At 40.4% G+C, this 17,500-nt stretch overlaps 1 protein-coding gene and 1 pseudogene across 4 annotated transcripts in view; one reads left to right on the top strand and one right to left on the bottom strand.

The window, feature by feature from the left end:
• TAF1B (TATA box-binding protein-associated factor RNA polymerase I subunit B) overlaps positions 1 to 17,500 on the bottom strand; it is a 411,270-nt gene that overhangs the window by 208,497 nt on the left and 185,273 nt on the right. The window lies entirely within an intron of this gene.
• LOC137657067 (piggyBac transposable element-derived protein 4-like) lies at positions 14,993 to 17,146 on the top strand (annotated as a pseudogene).

Genomic DNA, 17,500 nt, shown 5'->3' with positions numbered 1-17,500 from the left:
TCTGCCGGACCCAATTGTATCCCAACTGGTCCAGAAGTCGACTGTTTATACTTCATCCTCGAGAACCAACAACCTGCATCTCATAATTTTCTCGCCCTAGCAGCAAATAAAAAGTTTGGAATCTCGAAGAATAAAGTTGACTTCATCGAAGAGTATAAGACAAGTTCGACTAGGAGACAATACGAATCGTCTTAGAAGAAATGGGTGTCCTTTGTGAAAACAAGGAAACCGGCAGAAATATCGATAGATTTGGCTCGCATTCTTCATACACCTACTCGAACAAGACCTGGCTTCTACCACGATTACCTCGTGTAAGTCGGCCCTGACTAGACCACTTCTGTACGCTTTTGAGGTGGACCTCTCCAGTGAAATCTTCAATAAGATCCCAGTAGCATGCGCTAAACTCAAGCCAGCAACACCACCAAAGCCCATCACGTGGTCTTTGGACAAAGTCTTGCACTATGCTTCGAACCTAAACAATGAGGATTGTACTTTAAAGGATCTAACACAGAAAGTCATCTTTCTGTTTGCAATACCCTCAGGGGGTGAGAGTTAGTGAAATAGTGGCCTTATTCAGAAACAAAGGCCATATTCAGTTCCTAGACACAGGAGAACTGAACCTTTTTCCTGTTCCTGCCTTTCTTGCCAAGAATGAGCTACCCACTATGAGATGGGGTCCTTGGATAATCTGCCCACTGAAGGAAGATGTCTCTCTATGCCCAGTAGAGTGTCTTAAAGCCTATCTTCGAAGAACTTCAGACTTCAAGGGAGGACAGCTCTTCAGAGGAGAAACCTCAGGATCAAACCTTTCCCTAAGACAACTGAAAGCGAAGCTCACCTACTTTATTCGCAGAGCAGATCTTGACAGTACACCCGCAGGTCACGATCCGAGCAAAGTTGCTTCTTGGTTGAATTTCTTTCAACATATGGACTTTGAAAGACTCCGCTCATACACTGGGTGGATATCATCCAGGGTCTTCTACAAACACAATGCGAAGCAAGTACATGAAATAAAACATTTTGTGGTGGCGGACGGTAGTGTCATAGAACCCGTCGTCTAGTGCTGCGATGAACAGTGGACTGTTTTGGGACTTAACAGTGTGTCGGGTGCATGGATATACGTACCTTCTAGTGCAAATCATAATGATGATTAACAGACTGTTCCATATAGGTATAGGTGCATATCTGACCAATAACACCAGTGCCGGTGAACGTTTGCATCACAGTGTTTATGCATGTCCAAAATCTGAGCAAGTCAGACAGATTTGGTTTCACATCTTCACTGAGTGGCATTATTCCGATAATGAAATTACATATATTTTTCCCTTACAGGTGAAAATATGAACCCTGATATGTATTAATGCTGGATCAGATTCATACTTTGCTATAACTACATTTGATAATTTAGTTGCAAAATAAAGATACAAAAGCTTATCTGCATCTTATTTCTGCCACCTCAGTTGCATATAAATAAAACATGCCAGAGTTTTATTTAATCCCTATAAATATAGAGAACTTGAAATCAGTACAGATTTCCATGGTAATTAAAGGTAAGCTCTAAAGTTTTCCCTTTTGTTCCTACGGAAATACAAACCATGAATCCTTATTGTCGAAGTAGACACTTTCCCTGCAGGGGGCAGGAAGCACTAAGCCAGTTCCAGGCTTAGTGGAAATGGCAGTTAACTGGAATTTCATATACAGGTCTAAGAGACCAGATAAGGAAATCCATTCAAGGTAGATGGCACATACACTAACCCACAGATATAGTACTTTCAAGTTGATTCTCTGGTATGCTTCCATCAGGAAGACATGGCCCGAGCCCATAAAAACAGATTTTGAGCAAAGTGAAAAACCTATTTTTGGGTGAGTGCGCCATGTCGTCCTGATGGACCCACCCTTTTGCTGGCCCCGCCCTAAATTACTCTATCTGCGGCTATTTCAGTTTAACGACAAGTAAAGGAATGGCGCCCAGTAGTAGTACAGATAGGAGGTCCACCGGGTACCTAGATCGGCACCCCTTTCTTTTGCCACTCTTCCCCCCTTACATCAAAGAGTTAAATCTATTCGGGGTGAAGATTGCTATGTGTCATATCTAAAAAATACGTCCCCTGACATTATGCGATATCCTTAATTTGATACTCACGCCAGGAGTTGGAATCCTAGAGACCTTCGGTTTATTTCTCTGATATATCACTGTAACAAATATCCCTTAGAAGGCTACCTAAAGGAACCCTTCCATCAGGACGACATGGCACTCTCACCCAAAAATAGATTTTTCACTTTGCTCAAAATCCCTTTTCTAATCATTTAATGTGGTGTTTTTATAGGGTCTGAAATGAATTAGGCTATTTACACGTAAAATGCGACTCGCAACACGAAAAAAAGGGATTTTGACGAAGGAAAAATCTATTTTTGGGTGAGATAACCATGTCGTCCTGATGGAAGTTTCTTCTGGCAACTTCTACAGTATAATATTTCTGCGATTGATGTTACATGAGAATTACTGTCAGGTATCACGGGGTTCCAACCCCCAGAAACGACTATCTGAAGATATCGTGTATAATCTGGGACATATCCTAAGATAACCATAGATATCTGCACCCCAAACAGACCTTTCCCAGTCTAGTCCACTAAGCGGTAGGATAAGTAAGGAGCCGTTACACATCCTATCACCTTCCAGTGCTCCAATACGGTCCTGCTTCTCATTCCATGACGCAGCTGCGCTACTGTGAAATAGAAGCCTCCAACAAGCAAAGGGGGGGTTAAAGTAGGCTGTAACGGGTAGGCCATAAAGACGACATTGCTATCTCACCCAAAAGTAAATTTTTCCTTCGTCAAAATCCCTTTTTTGGGTTCGAGCCATGTCATCCTGATGGAAGTGTACCAGAGCATTGTGTATACTCGGTGTGAGGCTTCCCCAAGAGAAAACCTGCCATAATTGGTGCTCACCACTTATATGATGGAATATAATCATACATTACTACCTGAAAAACAATCCAACATAGACATGATTTGGAAAATATGGCAGTGTTCTAAGGGGAAAGATATGTGACCCGCTATCAACCATCCCTTTGGTGAAGAACACTCCCCTAAAAAGATGTGAAGAACACACATTAACAATACCATGAGTGTAGTGAGTAACCAAGGAGGAACAAATACTCATCTTTAAAAAGATTCTTAGTGTGCAGTGTTGGTAGAAATTCCCATAGTATGTTAAGTTTAATTCTACTACCAGGAATTAAGTCTAGCAATAAAGAGCATCAAACTATACAATTTTTATTAGACAATCTAATTGAGCAAAGTTCAATACAGTTTATATGAAGAGCATTTGATCTACAATTCACCCCAAATTATATCCCCAATAAAATTCTTTACCTAATTAAGCATTAGGGAAGAGAATTTGTTATATCCTAGAATCCTTTAAGAAGGAGATCTTAAGATTAAAAAAAAAATTTGCCGTATATGGCTAAATTCCAAAATACAGTAGAGGGTCAATTCCCAACAAGTAACTGAATTATATTAAACTCAGCCCTAAAATAGGAACAATATGCCCACAAAGGTACACCTATAAAATTCAGAGAAATGAAATTAAATCCTGAAATTTTAAATTTTGAAATTGTTTAATGTAGATCATGAAGCAGTTTACTTATTAAAGAAAATAAGCTGGAAGAACGCCCGAGGATGCATATGAGGGCTACGTCATTGCAGCAAGCTTTATAACACTACCTGCTGCCACCACAAAATAACGAACTGCATCCAATTGCTTCATATAATGCTTAAAGAACACCCTGGTGGACTTCCAACCAATATAAGCTTGTAAACCTTCACATGACATATACTGAAAGAAGTTCAGGGACGATGCCACTTTCCTAGTGTCATGACCCAACGGCATGCTAGCCCGGTCTGCTCGTCTAATAACATGAGCCAATTTTGCTCTCAGTTGTTTCAAAGACAACTCTGATCCCACCGTGTCACCTCTCAATAATTGGCCCTTTTTAATATTCTTCGTCCTGTCAAGATATGTCTTTAAACATTGTACTGGACACAGGGTGAGATCACTATCGAGGGGAACTATTTTCCATGGACCCCAACGTTTAGATAGTAGCTCATTCTTAGCCAAAAAGGTAGGATCCGGTTATAAATTCACCATTGTCTGTAAATTTTATGTGACCTTCATCTCTAGAGAGAGCCACAATTTCACTAACCCGAGCACCAGAAGCCATCGCGATTAGAAAAATTATTTTTTGAGATAAATCTCGTAAAGAAGCTGTCTGATTGTAAACTTCCAAAGCCAGTTGTAAAACTTTATCCAATGACCAGGAGATCGGCCTCGGTGGAACTGATGGTCTCAACCTGGCGCAAGCCTTCGGAATCATGTTGAAAAGGTTCGAGTTGAAATCTATGTCAAAGGCATACAAGATGGGTCTAGCTAGGGCCGACTTGTATGACGCAATTATGGAGGATGCTAAACTTTTTGCATGTAAATTGATCAGAAAGCCTAAACAAAAATCCATAGAGATAAAAGATGGATTTTCATCTTTCACATATCGAACCCATTTCTTCCACAAAGTTTCATACTGATTCAAAGTAGTGGAAGCTTTATAATTTTCCACAAATGCCAATTTAGCCCGTTGAATTTTGAATCTTTTTTCCATGGCTAATGTGAAAAAATCATGAGATGAAGGGCTTTCGTTTTCTAGGATGAAGCGAAGACAGACTTCCTCTGTACTTTTTAAGACACACTCAGGCTGGGTAGAGGAACCAGCCTGGGGATCATCTCTGTCACCAAGGGAAACCAGTTGCTCTTCGGCCATAGAGGAGCAACCAGGGCTGCTGTCCCCCTGAACGATCGAAACTTGTCCAACACCTTCATGAGAAGATTGAAGGGTGGAAATACATAAATCTTCTCCCATTGATTCCAATCCATGTGCAACGCGTCCATGCCTATCGCCCAAAGATCCAAATTTGGTGCCACATAGTTGGGAAGTTTCTTGTTGAGACTCGTTACAAACAGGTCCACTTGAGGACCTGGGATTACCTCCGGCACGAAAGAGAATGATTTTTCGTCTAGAGACCATTCTATTTCTACCGGATGTGTTCGAGATAGGGAGTCGGCCATCACATTCCGAATTCAGTGAAGGTGAGAGGCAGACAGATGCCACCTCTTCCTCTGAGCCAATGAAAAGATGGCAATAATTACATGGGTTATTTGAGGAGATCTTGACCCTTGCCTGTTGATGCAATGAACTATTACTTTGTTGTCTTACACGAGACGGATGTGAATGTTGTTCTTTAATTTCAGCCTTTTCAGGGATAAGAAGACTGCCATGGCCTCCAGAATATTGATGTGGAATTGCTGGAATCTCTGGGACCAATGACCTTGCACTTTCTTGAGAGGAGTATTATTGATTGATTGATTGATTGAAAGTTTTCTGGTATCCTGATATCCAAGGTCATTGACGCCGATAGCATTTATATATGTAAAATAAAAGAGAATTCAATTAAAACCATAAAATTTAAGAAGTCATTATAATAATTAAATAGTTTTCAGAAGACTTGCTTCTGAAATAAATCTAAAAATTCCGCTTGCATAGTATGACACATTATGTTCAAGAATCTTGGCAAGGATGAACCTGCCATCCTTACCTCGAGCCTCAAACAGATATCTGATTCTTAAGTTAGTAAAATTAGGGCATTCGGTCAACAAATGCCTCACTGTTAAAGGTACTAAACAGTCCTCGCAATACGGTTGGTGTTGGCCCTTCAGCAGAAACTCGTGTGTGACCAATACGCAGACGACAAAGAGTCGTCTCCCATTTTCGGGGTATCATGTTATACCTCCAAGGTGATATGATATTCGTTACTTCCCTCTTTTTATTGCCATCTAGACTATCCCAGTGCTGTTGCCATTTATTATAAACCAATTTCTTGATGTAAGGTAGGAAATCGTTACAGGGAATGGGATACCTCCTTGGTAGCAACTCGGATGCCGCATTCTTCGCTAGTAAATCTGCCTTCTCATTCCCAGACACACCTACATGTGCTGGAACCCAACAAAATCAAACTGTTATACCTCTCCCTCCAATAATAAAAAGCCATTCTACAATCTTTAAAACTAGAGGGTTACTAGAATTAAAAACTTCTAAAGCTTGAAGAGCACTCCTTGCATCACTAAAAATTTTAAAATTACCCTCCTTTTCCAACGCTATTTTCTCAACAGCGGTTAGTATGCCATGCAGTTCGGCAGTAAATATTGAAGCTGTTAGAGGAAGTGCACCTCTACAATTAAAACCAATATTATGTACACCAAATCCAATGCCAGCATCAGATTTGTAGCCATCAGTATATATAAAAGTGGATCCCCTATGTTCTTCAACATGTTCCATAAACAGAGACCTGGATTCTAAGTCAGTCATATTCTTCTTAACTCCAATAAAATATTTACAAAAAGATATCTCTGGTAATTTCCATGGAGACGTTGATGATACCTTAAATGGAAGCACCCTAATTCTATTTATATCAAGACTGTTTAAAAATTGTTTCACCCGAAACCCATACGGTAGAAAAGATTTTGGGTGCAACTCAAAGAGTGACTTATGGCTTGCAGTCTGAAAGGCTAAAGAATTAGGGAGTCTTTGCAATCTAAACCAATACCGAATAATAGCAGAAATTCGGTAGAGATCTAGAGGTGACTCTCCAGCATCAACTAGGAGACCTGGGATAGGTGAGGTTCTAAATGCTCCTGTGGACAACCTAATACCACCATGATGTATTGAATCTAATATCTTTAACCCGCTTGGGGTGGCTGAGGAGTATATTTCACAGGCATAACTGATTTTGGAAAAAATCAAGGCCTTCTATAATTTCAAAAGAGTATTGCAGTCTGGGACAATACTTTTAAAATATTCAGAGCCTCGAGACATTTAACTTTTAACGCTTTTAAGTGAGAAACCCATGTAAGACTACAATCAAATATCAAACCTAAAAATTTAGCTTCACTTGCACATGGTATCCGTTGACCTTTAATGTATATATCCGGGTCTGGATGTACTCCCCGGATACGACAAAAATGGATAATAGTAGTTTTGCTTGTCGAGAACTTAAATCCATTCATATCGGCCCACTGGATAATTTTGTCAATTGAGAGTTGTATTTTTCTCTCAACCATTGCCATTCTAGCTCCAGCAAATGATATTGAGAGATCATCCACAAATAATGTTGAGAGAACATCCCGGGGAATGACTGACAATATCCCATTAATTGCGAGTGCAAAAAGGGTTACACTCAGCACGCTCCCCTGAGGAACTCCTTCCTGACACTTACTCTCGGATAGAGCTTCCCCCACTCTCACTTGAAAAACTCTATTTGAAAGAAATGCCTGAATAAATAGAGGTGGCTCTCCTCTCAATCCCAATTCATGAATTGTTTTAAGTACAGTATACCATATCTCCAAGTGGTATCATATGCTTTTTCTAGGTCAAAATAGACTGTCACATGGTGCTGTTTGGAAGCAAATGCTTCACAAATAGAGGACTCAAGTCTTATCAACACATCAGTTGTTGAGTGCATTTTTCTGAATCCACATTGAATCAGTAATAAAATACTCTTTATTTCAAGGTACCACATCAGTCTTGCATTGACCATCTTCTCCAAAATTTTACAAAAACAAGATGTCAATGCAATAGGTCGGTAGTTTGCTGCTAAAAACTTGTCCTTACAGGTTTTAAAAAGGCTAAAATAATGGCTAGTTCCCAAACACTTGGGTAACTATGATCATGCCATATTCTATTAATAATGCTTAAAATAAATAACTGTATTAAAATGTACATGTTTAACCACTGCATATGGAATTCCATCGGGTCCAGGGGCTGCATCGTTACATGAAGCGAGTGCGGAATCAAGTTCTCTTTCAGTAAAAGGAGAATTATACACTTCTTCCTTTCCTGTTGCAAAATTTAAAATTTTCTTTTCTTCAATGCTCCTGTACTGGTGACCAGGAGCTGCTACACTCTTGCGTGATACATTTGAAAAGTGGTCAGCCAGGGCATTGCTAACTTCATTTGCTTCAGTCACATACTGACCATTCACTTTCAACACTGGTAGTGGGTTTGGCGTAAATTTGCCAGCAATCTTTTTTATTTTCCTCCACACAGAAGATGTTGGTGCTCTACAATTAATGGAGGAAACAAAAGCCACCCAAGATTGGTGTCTAGCTTCTTTCATGGCACGACGGAACTGTGCTCTACACTTTTTGTAGGTTATCAAATTTTCATTCGTACGGCATCTACGCAATTTAGTCAGAGATTTTCTGGTGGCTCTGTGCAAGGCTGTTAATTCTGAGGACCACCACGGAACTGGTCATCTTTTGAATAGTCCTGTGGTTTTGGGAAACGAATTGATTCCTGCTGTATGGAGAAGTTCCATTCAGTAGGTCTATGGCATCATCAACACACTCAAACTGCTCTGCACTACCCTCGATTTCACTTAGCTCACGAAATTTAACCCTTGTTGGTGTTTATAAGGATTGGTGCATGATCACTAGTATGCCAATTATCTAATGTCCTCTAATCGAAATCAAGAAGGCAGTTAGAACTTGCAATTGAAAGGTCAATGCATGACAAGGTACCTGTCTGAACATGGAAGTGTGAGGGCTCTCCTGTATTAAGTAGTCCTACATCCTCGTTTTCCACAATTGATGATATAATATTGCCCCTGGTGTTTGCTAAAACATCACCCCACAAAGGATGTCTACCATTCAAATCTCCAAGTAAAAGAAAACGTTGAGGGAGCTGTTGAATCACCTCTGCTAAATCATCATACGATACGTTATCACTTGGAGGCAAGTACAGTGAATAAAGCTATAGTCATTCTACTCTACAAAAAAGGCGACCCCAGGGACATGAACAACCAGCGGTCAATCAGCCTCCTTAATGTTATTTATAAAATTTTCACCAAAGTTATCACCAACCGAATTGTAGGAAAGCTTGATGAAAATCAGCCAAGGGAACAAGCGGGCTTTAGAAGAGGCTACTCCACAATTGACCATCTACAAACAGTAAACCAAATAATTGAGAAAACAAATGAATATAAGATACCACTAGTAGTAGCACTTGTAGATTACAACAAAGCATTTGACTCGGTTGAAACTGAGGAAGTCATGTCAGCGCTGGAAGAACAGGGAGTTGACTCAGTTTACATTAATGTACTCTGTCACATCTATGTCCATGCAACATCATTTATTCACCTCCATAAGGACTCTGAACCATTCCAACTCAAGAGAGGTGTCCGACAAGGTGACACTAGCTCACCCAAACTGTTTACTGCCTGCCTGGAGAGAGCTTTCCGACAACTCAACTGGCAAGAAAAAGGAAAAAAAATAGATGGAGAATATCTAAGTCACTTAAGATTTGCTGATGACATCATTATCATTGCTCACACCAAAGAAGAGCTTCAACATATGCTCACCGAGCTAAATGAAGCAAGCAAATCAATTGGCCTCCACATGAACTTCCAAAAGACCAAAGTCATGAGCAATAAATATACTGAAAATGCAGATGACATACTTGAAACTGAAAACCAACAAATTGAGGAAGTGGACCACTACATCTACCTAGGACAACGAATCTCTCTACATGACGCCTGTAAAGGGAGCGAAATAAAAAGAAGAATAACCCTCGGTTGGCAAGCGTTTGGAAGAGCCAGTACAGTGTTAAAAAATAAGAAGATTCCTATCATCTTATAAAGGAAAGTCTATGATCAGTGTATCCTCCCCACTGTCACCTATGGGGCCGAAACTTGGAATCTAACAAAAAAGCTTTCCCTTAAATTACGAACAATGCAGAGGGCACATGCGAGAATTATGCTAAATCTAACATGGAAGGATAGAAAAACAGCTAAATGGATACGTAAAAAACTAAAGTAATGGATATCCTTGAAACCATTAGCAAGCTCAAATGGAACTGGGCAGGGCACATTGCCAGGATGACAGACAACCGATGGACATCACGAACAACCGATGGACACCCCGAGGATACACAAGAAACCGAGGAAGACAAAAAACCCGCTGGCGAGATGACTTAGACCAACATAAGCAACAGTGGCACAGAATAGCTTACAATAGAAGTCTGTGGAGAAACCTGGGGAAGGCCTGCATCCAACAAAGGACTTTTGAAGGCTGAGATGATGATGATGACAGTGAACAGATTGTATATCTTCTCCCTATATCAATCTGTAAAACCACTGCCTGCAGAGGTGTACGGGCAGATAAAGGAACTTGGGGAACATCTCGACGAACGAATGTGAGACTTCCGCCATGGCTCCCTACTCCGTGATCAAAAGGTGTCCTATAACTAATATATTCGCGAGGACAAGGGGTATTAGCATCAAGCTTGCTCTCCTGGAGACATACAATTATGGGGGAATGCTCGTGAATTAAGAGCTTAAGTTCTTCATGTTTGGCCCTCAAACCCTGACAATTTCATTCCAAAATGGATGAAAAAACTATGTATTATTTTCTGGAAGACAACTTTGATGAGGCCTTCCCATTGACAGTTTTTGATTTGACAATAATTTCTGTAGGCTTCAAGTTTGGGTTTGATAAATTAGGTTTTATATTAGCCTTTTCAGTGTTGTTGTTACCTAATTCTTGTGGGGGATGGTGGACCTCAACTTGAATTATTGATTGATTCAAGTTTTCCTGTTGACCTGAAATATCAACAGGCAAAACATCATATCTATTTGATGTCATAACTTTGGTGTTTTTAATGGATGGGGGTGAGAGAGATGGAGGTCTCTCTCTTTTCCTATTGACAGGTGGTGATTTATTAGGTTTTGATGTTTTCCCCACTACAGGTGCACCTGATACCTCTGTTTTATGTGGAACCTCCACCAAATCAGGCAAAGATATAGCCTGAGAGAGGTTAGTATTATCCTTTGTAGTGGGGGACAAAGGTTTACTAGAGGTGAGCAAAGTCTTACGTGATATTCTTGTCTTATCCTCTAGAATTCTATCAGAAGATGGCAAGTTTCTTTTCTGGGGAATAGAGGCAGTATTAAGTGGGTTGGATGTCTCCAGCCTCATTTTTTCTCCTGATTTCAATAGTTTTGCATAACGCTGATTTACTCAATAGTCTCTTGGCATGCCCCACACTTATGTGTTCGATACTGGATTTATTGATAGCAGCCTCTTCCAACTTATATTGCTGGCAGTTCCTATCAGTAGATTTGTGATTCGAATTGCAGTTTATACAATTGGCCTCTATAGTGTACATTCTCCATGGTAAACAATGGAGCAAGTACTACACATTTTATTATTCTTGCATACTTTAGATGGATGCCCATATCTAAAGCAATTAAAACATTGCTGCAGCTTCTGCTTAAAAGTTCGAACTTTAATTCGTTCATTCTCTATGTAAATGTGGAAAGGCACATCAGCATCCTGGAAAGTCAGGACAATCATTGACGTTCCAGGGACTTAATGCACTTTCCACACAGTTGAAGGACACATGGCCAATATCTTCTCTTCTGTGAATTCATATAAGTCTCTATTAAAAACTACTCCCCTTCCATAACTGAAGTTTAGATGGGGTTTCACATCCAGCTTTATGTCATCGCTCTCTGTATTTAAATTGGAAAGTATAACAGATTGAGTTTCTGATTTGGCACTTATTAGGAAACTGTTCTTTCCAAACCGAGATATATCTCCTGGTGCAATGGTACCTACTTTCTTTTGAAGAAATTTACATATCTTGAAATAATTTCCAGTACTCCCTTTTCATTGAGCAACAAGCCACTTTGGTGGTTTTGGCTTTCTCTGGGAGGGTACAACTACCTCTATACCTTTATCAATCCAATCTGCAGGTTTATATACATCTAGATTCTTAGGTACCCGATCGCAAAGAGCACCCTTGAAATTCAAATTACTGATTTTAATATTTATGATATCTTTGATTGCATTTAATGCTTCATCATGGTTATCAAATGATATCCATGAATCCCATTTGTCACCTTCAAGCCTCATTCTAATTTCCCTGATGTGACCATAACATTGAAATAATTTATACAGCACATCGTAATTAGTTTCAATGGGAATCTGAGTGACATGAAGGATTCGCAAATTCTCCATATCACCCAAATTACTTTGTTTTTGAACACTAGTAGAATGGTCCTTTAGAGTTTCCAGGTCGTCAACAGAGGGGTTAGTTTTTGAAGTAGAAGCAAGCCGGGTTATCCACCTCTTATCGGAGGATGTCAGTCCTCCTCTCCTATTCCATGTGGCCCAACACGAGAAGAGGCTTCAGCGGGGACCAGTCCTCTATTAGAGAGGGGCTGCCTCTCTTAAGGTGGCCGTACACTGGTCAGTAGGGATAGTTAGCCCCCCACCGATGACTCCAATGCCTGGCGTCACCCATTACCCGCAAATATGGGCGACTTAAAACAGGATCATTGGAGCCAGACTCTTAACAGACTTAGTCTGCACCCAATGGGGTCTGCCAGAGGGTGATGGCATCTAAATTTGTACAGGTTGAAATGGTATGACATCCATCCCACCCTGAGCCAAATCCAAAGAAGCAGTTGTGGAGGATTAATTTTTGTTTTATTTTTATTTTTTTGCTTGCCAAATCCTGAGAGAGAGAGAGAGAGAGAGAGAGAGAGAGAGAGAGAGAGAGAGAGAGAGAGAGAGAGAGAGAGAGAGAGAGAGAGAGAGAGAGAGAGAGAGAGAGAGAGAGAGAGAGAGAGAGAGAGAGAGAGAGAGAGAGAGAGAGAGAGAGAGTAGTTAGTGTATCGATTGTTTGTGGTGAGAAAGACTGTTGGTATAAATGAGATTGTTTGTTTATGTTTTTAGTTAGGTTACGACAGTGGTGAATGTCTTGGGAGAATGCTTTTTTTTGATTGACTGCGACTGGAAGCAGTTGTGTGATTGAATACTGGATTATATTTCTTATTCTTTTACCAGCGTGGAAGTGTTGATTATTTATATTCTAAGTAAGTACAGTTTTGTTTATCTTTGCTTGTCGTGATTGCGAATGATAGGAACAATTTATTATTTATCTTTGATTATAGTGCGATAGTTCAGTTAGTTAGGAGTGTTCATAAGTGTTTTTCTTTTTTTATTTTGGCAGGCCGTGATTCCTCCTTTGGAAAGACCAAAGTTTTTCAGAAAGTGGATGTATTGTTGATGACTTGGCCTGTATTACGATTTTGTTTGGACTGCTCATTTGATTGACCAACTGTTGACGACCTGGCCTGTTTATTACAATTAAGATTTCGGATGATGATGATGATGATGATGATATCGACGACGATGACATCCATGACCCCGAGGAGTTAAAGCCGTTATGGAAATTTAAGACAGTCTTCTGGTTTCATATAGTGGTGTTGTGCCATAAAAGACAGTTTGGCTTGTGTGTATAGACAGTGTTGGTGTCTATAAAATATATATGAACACAGATATTTATTTGGGTGTTGGGGTGCGGTTGATTTAAGTTTTGTTAGGGGTTTTGTTGATTATTTGAATGGTGGTTATTGTATATTTAGTGAGAAGTTGTAAGTGTCATTATTATTTTGATTGTGAATGGTTCCATGTTAAGTATTGTGGTATTAGGAAATATAGTTTTAAGGTTATGTGTTGTTTAAATTTTCCTTCTGTCCAAGAGTCCAGTTGATAAAGTAAGGGGAAAGTTTGTGTTGTGGGACAATTGTCTGGTAGAGTGATTCAGGGTGTGGGGGTTGTTGTTGCAACATCCCACCACACAGTCAAAACCTAAGTCATACAAGCCAAAGTCGTCAACAAGTTCATGCCCAAGAGGAAGAGATGGGAGAAAAAAAGTAATCAAAAGAACGGAGAGAAAGTGCTGACTAATTTAGTTGTATCAACAGTTGGACACCGAGGTCCAGTGGGGAAGTAGTTCCCACTGTTCATTAGAGCCCAACTGCTAATCCCTAAGCCCCCATCCTCATCAAGGCTTCAGCATCTGGGGGGTGAGAGGAGTATGACCCCCCCAACCGTCTAGTGAGGCGTCCGTATGTAGAATCACTGCAGGAGGAGGAAAGTGCAGCGGAACCGTCTTGGAAAGACTTCTGGCATCTGACCACTGATGGAGTTGCCGTCGAAGCAACTCTGGGGTCGTCTTCTGATGATCGCGGAGAGCTGTGGAAGCTCTCTTCTTCCAAACCCTGCTTGCATCCTTGAGTCTGATCTTAACCCTGGACAGGTAGCGTGGTGTCATATCTGCACCACGATTCTGCGCAAAACTCGTTTTTTTGTTCCTGCGCAGCGACGCCTCGCATGATCTAGCATCTTTTCCAGGGTGAGTCAGTCGTTCACCAGCTTTAGTAGAAGCAACACGTGTATCATCTCTGCTCCGCCCTGTTCACCGGATATCACCCTCCAAAGTTAGCGTTAAGAGGGTAAGTGATGCCATTGCAAAGTTTTTGCATTTTACATTACTGCTTTATTACTTATTACTTTATCAATTACTATAAGTTATGAGTGTATTTGTGGATTATTTTAGTACCCATACCAATCGCCATATTGGATCATAGTGCAGTAAATATATGATTTTGAGGTTAATTTCTAATTTTAGATTTTTTCCTATTTTCAGATTTTGCCATGGCTAAGAGAAACCTGTCGGAGGAAGAGGTTTTGGAGGTTCTCTTCTTGAGTAGTGATGAAGAAGAACCTTCTCCATCGACGTATGAAGCAGTCAGTGTACTTGACGACCTTCACGATGCCGTAACTTGGCAGGAAGAGGAGGAAGAGGCCCAACTTTTGGCTGCTAATCTTGAGGGAGAAGTAGCCGATGTGATGCAAGATTTGGCCACCTCGCATGCAGTTCCTTCGCGTTCCCTCGCTCATAGGCCTCCTTCACCGTCTCCTGTGCCTCCTTCAGCGTCTCCTGTGTCCTCTGCAGCGTCTCCTGTGCCTCCTTCAGCATCTCCTGTGCCTCCTCCAGCGTCTCCTGCTGATCCTGACCTTAGTGCCGTAGAGCTCAGAAGTAGGAAAAGGAGGAGAGGCCCTTTTCGCCCTGCAGAAGGTGTGGCATTGAAGAGATTGCCGGACAACTCCTACAAGGCTAAGGACAACACAAAGTGGCACTCAGAGCCAAACCCAACAATGCCCCCCATTATGAAGATCGACCAGTTCGACAATGCTGGCCCTACCATGAGCGTCATCGGGTGTTGTACTCCTGCCAAAGTTTTTGCCAAGTTTTTGCCGGATGCCTTACTTGCTGAAGTGGTCGTCCACACCAACGACAAGATCATCATCCTCAGAAACAAGTGCAAGCGGCAAAACGACCCCACCTTGAAGGACCTGACCCTCATGGAGTTCCGTGCGTTCCTTGGGATCCTCATCATGACAGGGGCATGGAAGGATAATCATTTAACATCGGAAGAGATGTTCTCCAAGCTCAAGGATGTCCCTTCTACAGGAGTGTCATGAGTGAGCGCCGCTTTTGCTTTATTCAGAGGGCTCTACGATTTGACAGCATTGCCACGAGGGAGGAACGTGTGAAGACTGACAGATTTGCTGCTAGAAGGAGTTTGTGGGACCAGGTCATTGCAAACTGCATTGCAAATTATGAACCAAGTGGGCATCTTACTGTGGATGAGCAGCTCCTCGCCTTCAGGGGACGGTGTGCTTTCAGGATATACATCCCGAATAAACCAGCAAAGTAAGTAAAAGATTTTAATTTTCTTTATATAGATTTTATTGCATTTTCTTCAGTATAAATCTTATTCCATGTTTATAATTCCTTCATATTCATTAATGACCAAAAATATTTTTTTAATATTGGAATCGGCATTTATTTAATTATATATAAATTACTAACATTCATTCATTATTTATTATGTACAGTACATTCTATTTATGTTCAGTGTGAATCTTATTACATTTTTATAATGACTACATATTCATTGATGACTAAAAATTATTTTTTTTATTATTGTCATTCGTATTTATTCCATTATATATAAATTATTAACATTCATTATTTATTTATTATGTACAGTATATTTTACTTATATATGTACATTTTATTTTATTTCATTTTATTCTATTTTATTTTATTTAATTTTATTTTACTTTCATTGATTACCTGTGAGTGTTGATTGATGACTTACTGATTGCATTTTATTTCTTTTCTCTTAGGTATGGCATCAAGTTAGTTATGGCCTGTGATGCAGAGACATACTACATGTGCAATGCAATTCCCTACTTAGGCAAGGGGACTACCACTACAAGTACACCCTTGGGAGAGTACTTCACGATGGAGCTAACCCGTCCCTTCAGGAAGACTGGCCGTATTGTTACCACCGATAACTGGTTTACTTCCTTGCCCTTAGCCAGGGGTCTCCGTCAATTTGGGATGCATTTAGTTGACACTATTCGTCCAAAACCTTACACGCCTTCTGTGATGCTGACAACACCCCTGGGTTTGGGCGAATGTGTGGCCTCGTATAACTACGAGGACAAGGTCACACTTTTGTGCCAACGTGTGAAGACCACAAAAAGGATCCAGATTCTTTCAACTGTCCATCACAATCCCACAGTTATTGAAAACAAAAAAAGCCATATTCATATGTTTTATAATGCAACGAAGGGAGGAGTCGACACCTTCGACCAAATATGCTCTGCCCTGACCTGCAGTAGGAAGACACGGAGGTGGCCTGTATGTATCTTCTATGGTGTACTAAATATTGTGCTGAACAATGCCTTCTACATCCACCAAAACTTGCCAGGCAACAAGTTATACAATAGGAGGCAATTTTATGTAGATTTGGCCATGGAACTCGCCCGTGACTGGGCACTTAGTCGACTTTTGCAAAAGAGGTACCTCCCAAGGGACGTGACTTACCTCATTTGCTCTGTTTTTGAGGTAAAAGAGCCCGAAGACGAAGCCCCAGACACTCAAAAACGTAGTGAGAAGTGCCACAGATGCCCTCTCTGCCCTTCGACTTCTAATGCCAGGACCAAGCTTCTGTGTGCGAAGTGCCATAAGCCTGCATGTAACTCGCATGTCAACTACGTCTGCGACCAGTGCCATCGCACGTGGTAAGTTTCCCCAATTAGTTTTTTTGACCAGTTTATACTTACTAAATATAATATTTAACATTTTTGCCCTCATCTAGGGTCATTTAAGATTACTTTGTCAAAATTTCATGCATATCCATCATTTATTATTACTCTAAATTTGCCTTTCATTTCCGTAAATCTCGTGTGGTAGGGGTTACATTGAAACCAAGCCATTCTTTTCCAGTTTATAGTTACTAGATATATTTTTTTTTATTGTTTTGCCATCATCTAGGATCATTGTAGATGACTTTTGGAAAATTTTATCCAGATCCAATAAGTATTACTACAATAAATATAGCCTTCCTTTCACACCAAAAATTTTAGTGATTTTTTGTATAAACAAATTTACCACTTTTTCTTTTCTTTACAGATTTTGCAGTTTTGCTCCAATCCTCGAACTCTTTACATCAATCAACTAAGCAA

This window comes from Palaemon carinicauda, chromosome 18 (assembly GCF_036898095.1).
Source record: "Palaemon carinicauda isolate YSFRI2023 chromosome 18, ASM3689809v2, whole genome shotgun sequence".
Lineage (NCBI taxonomy): Eukaryota > Metazoa > Arthropoda > Malacostraca > Decapoda > Palaemonidae > Palaemon > Palaemon carinicauda.
The sequence above is the reverse complement of the archived record's forward strand: the minus strand, read 5'-3'. Positions and strand labels throughout refer to the sequence as shown.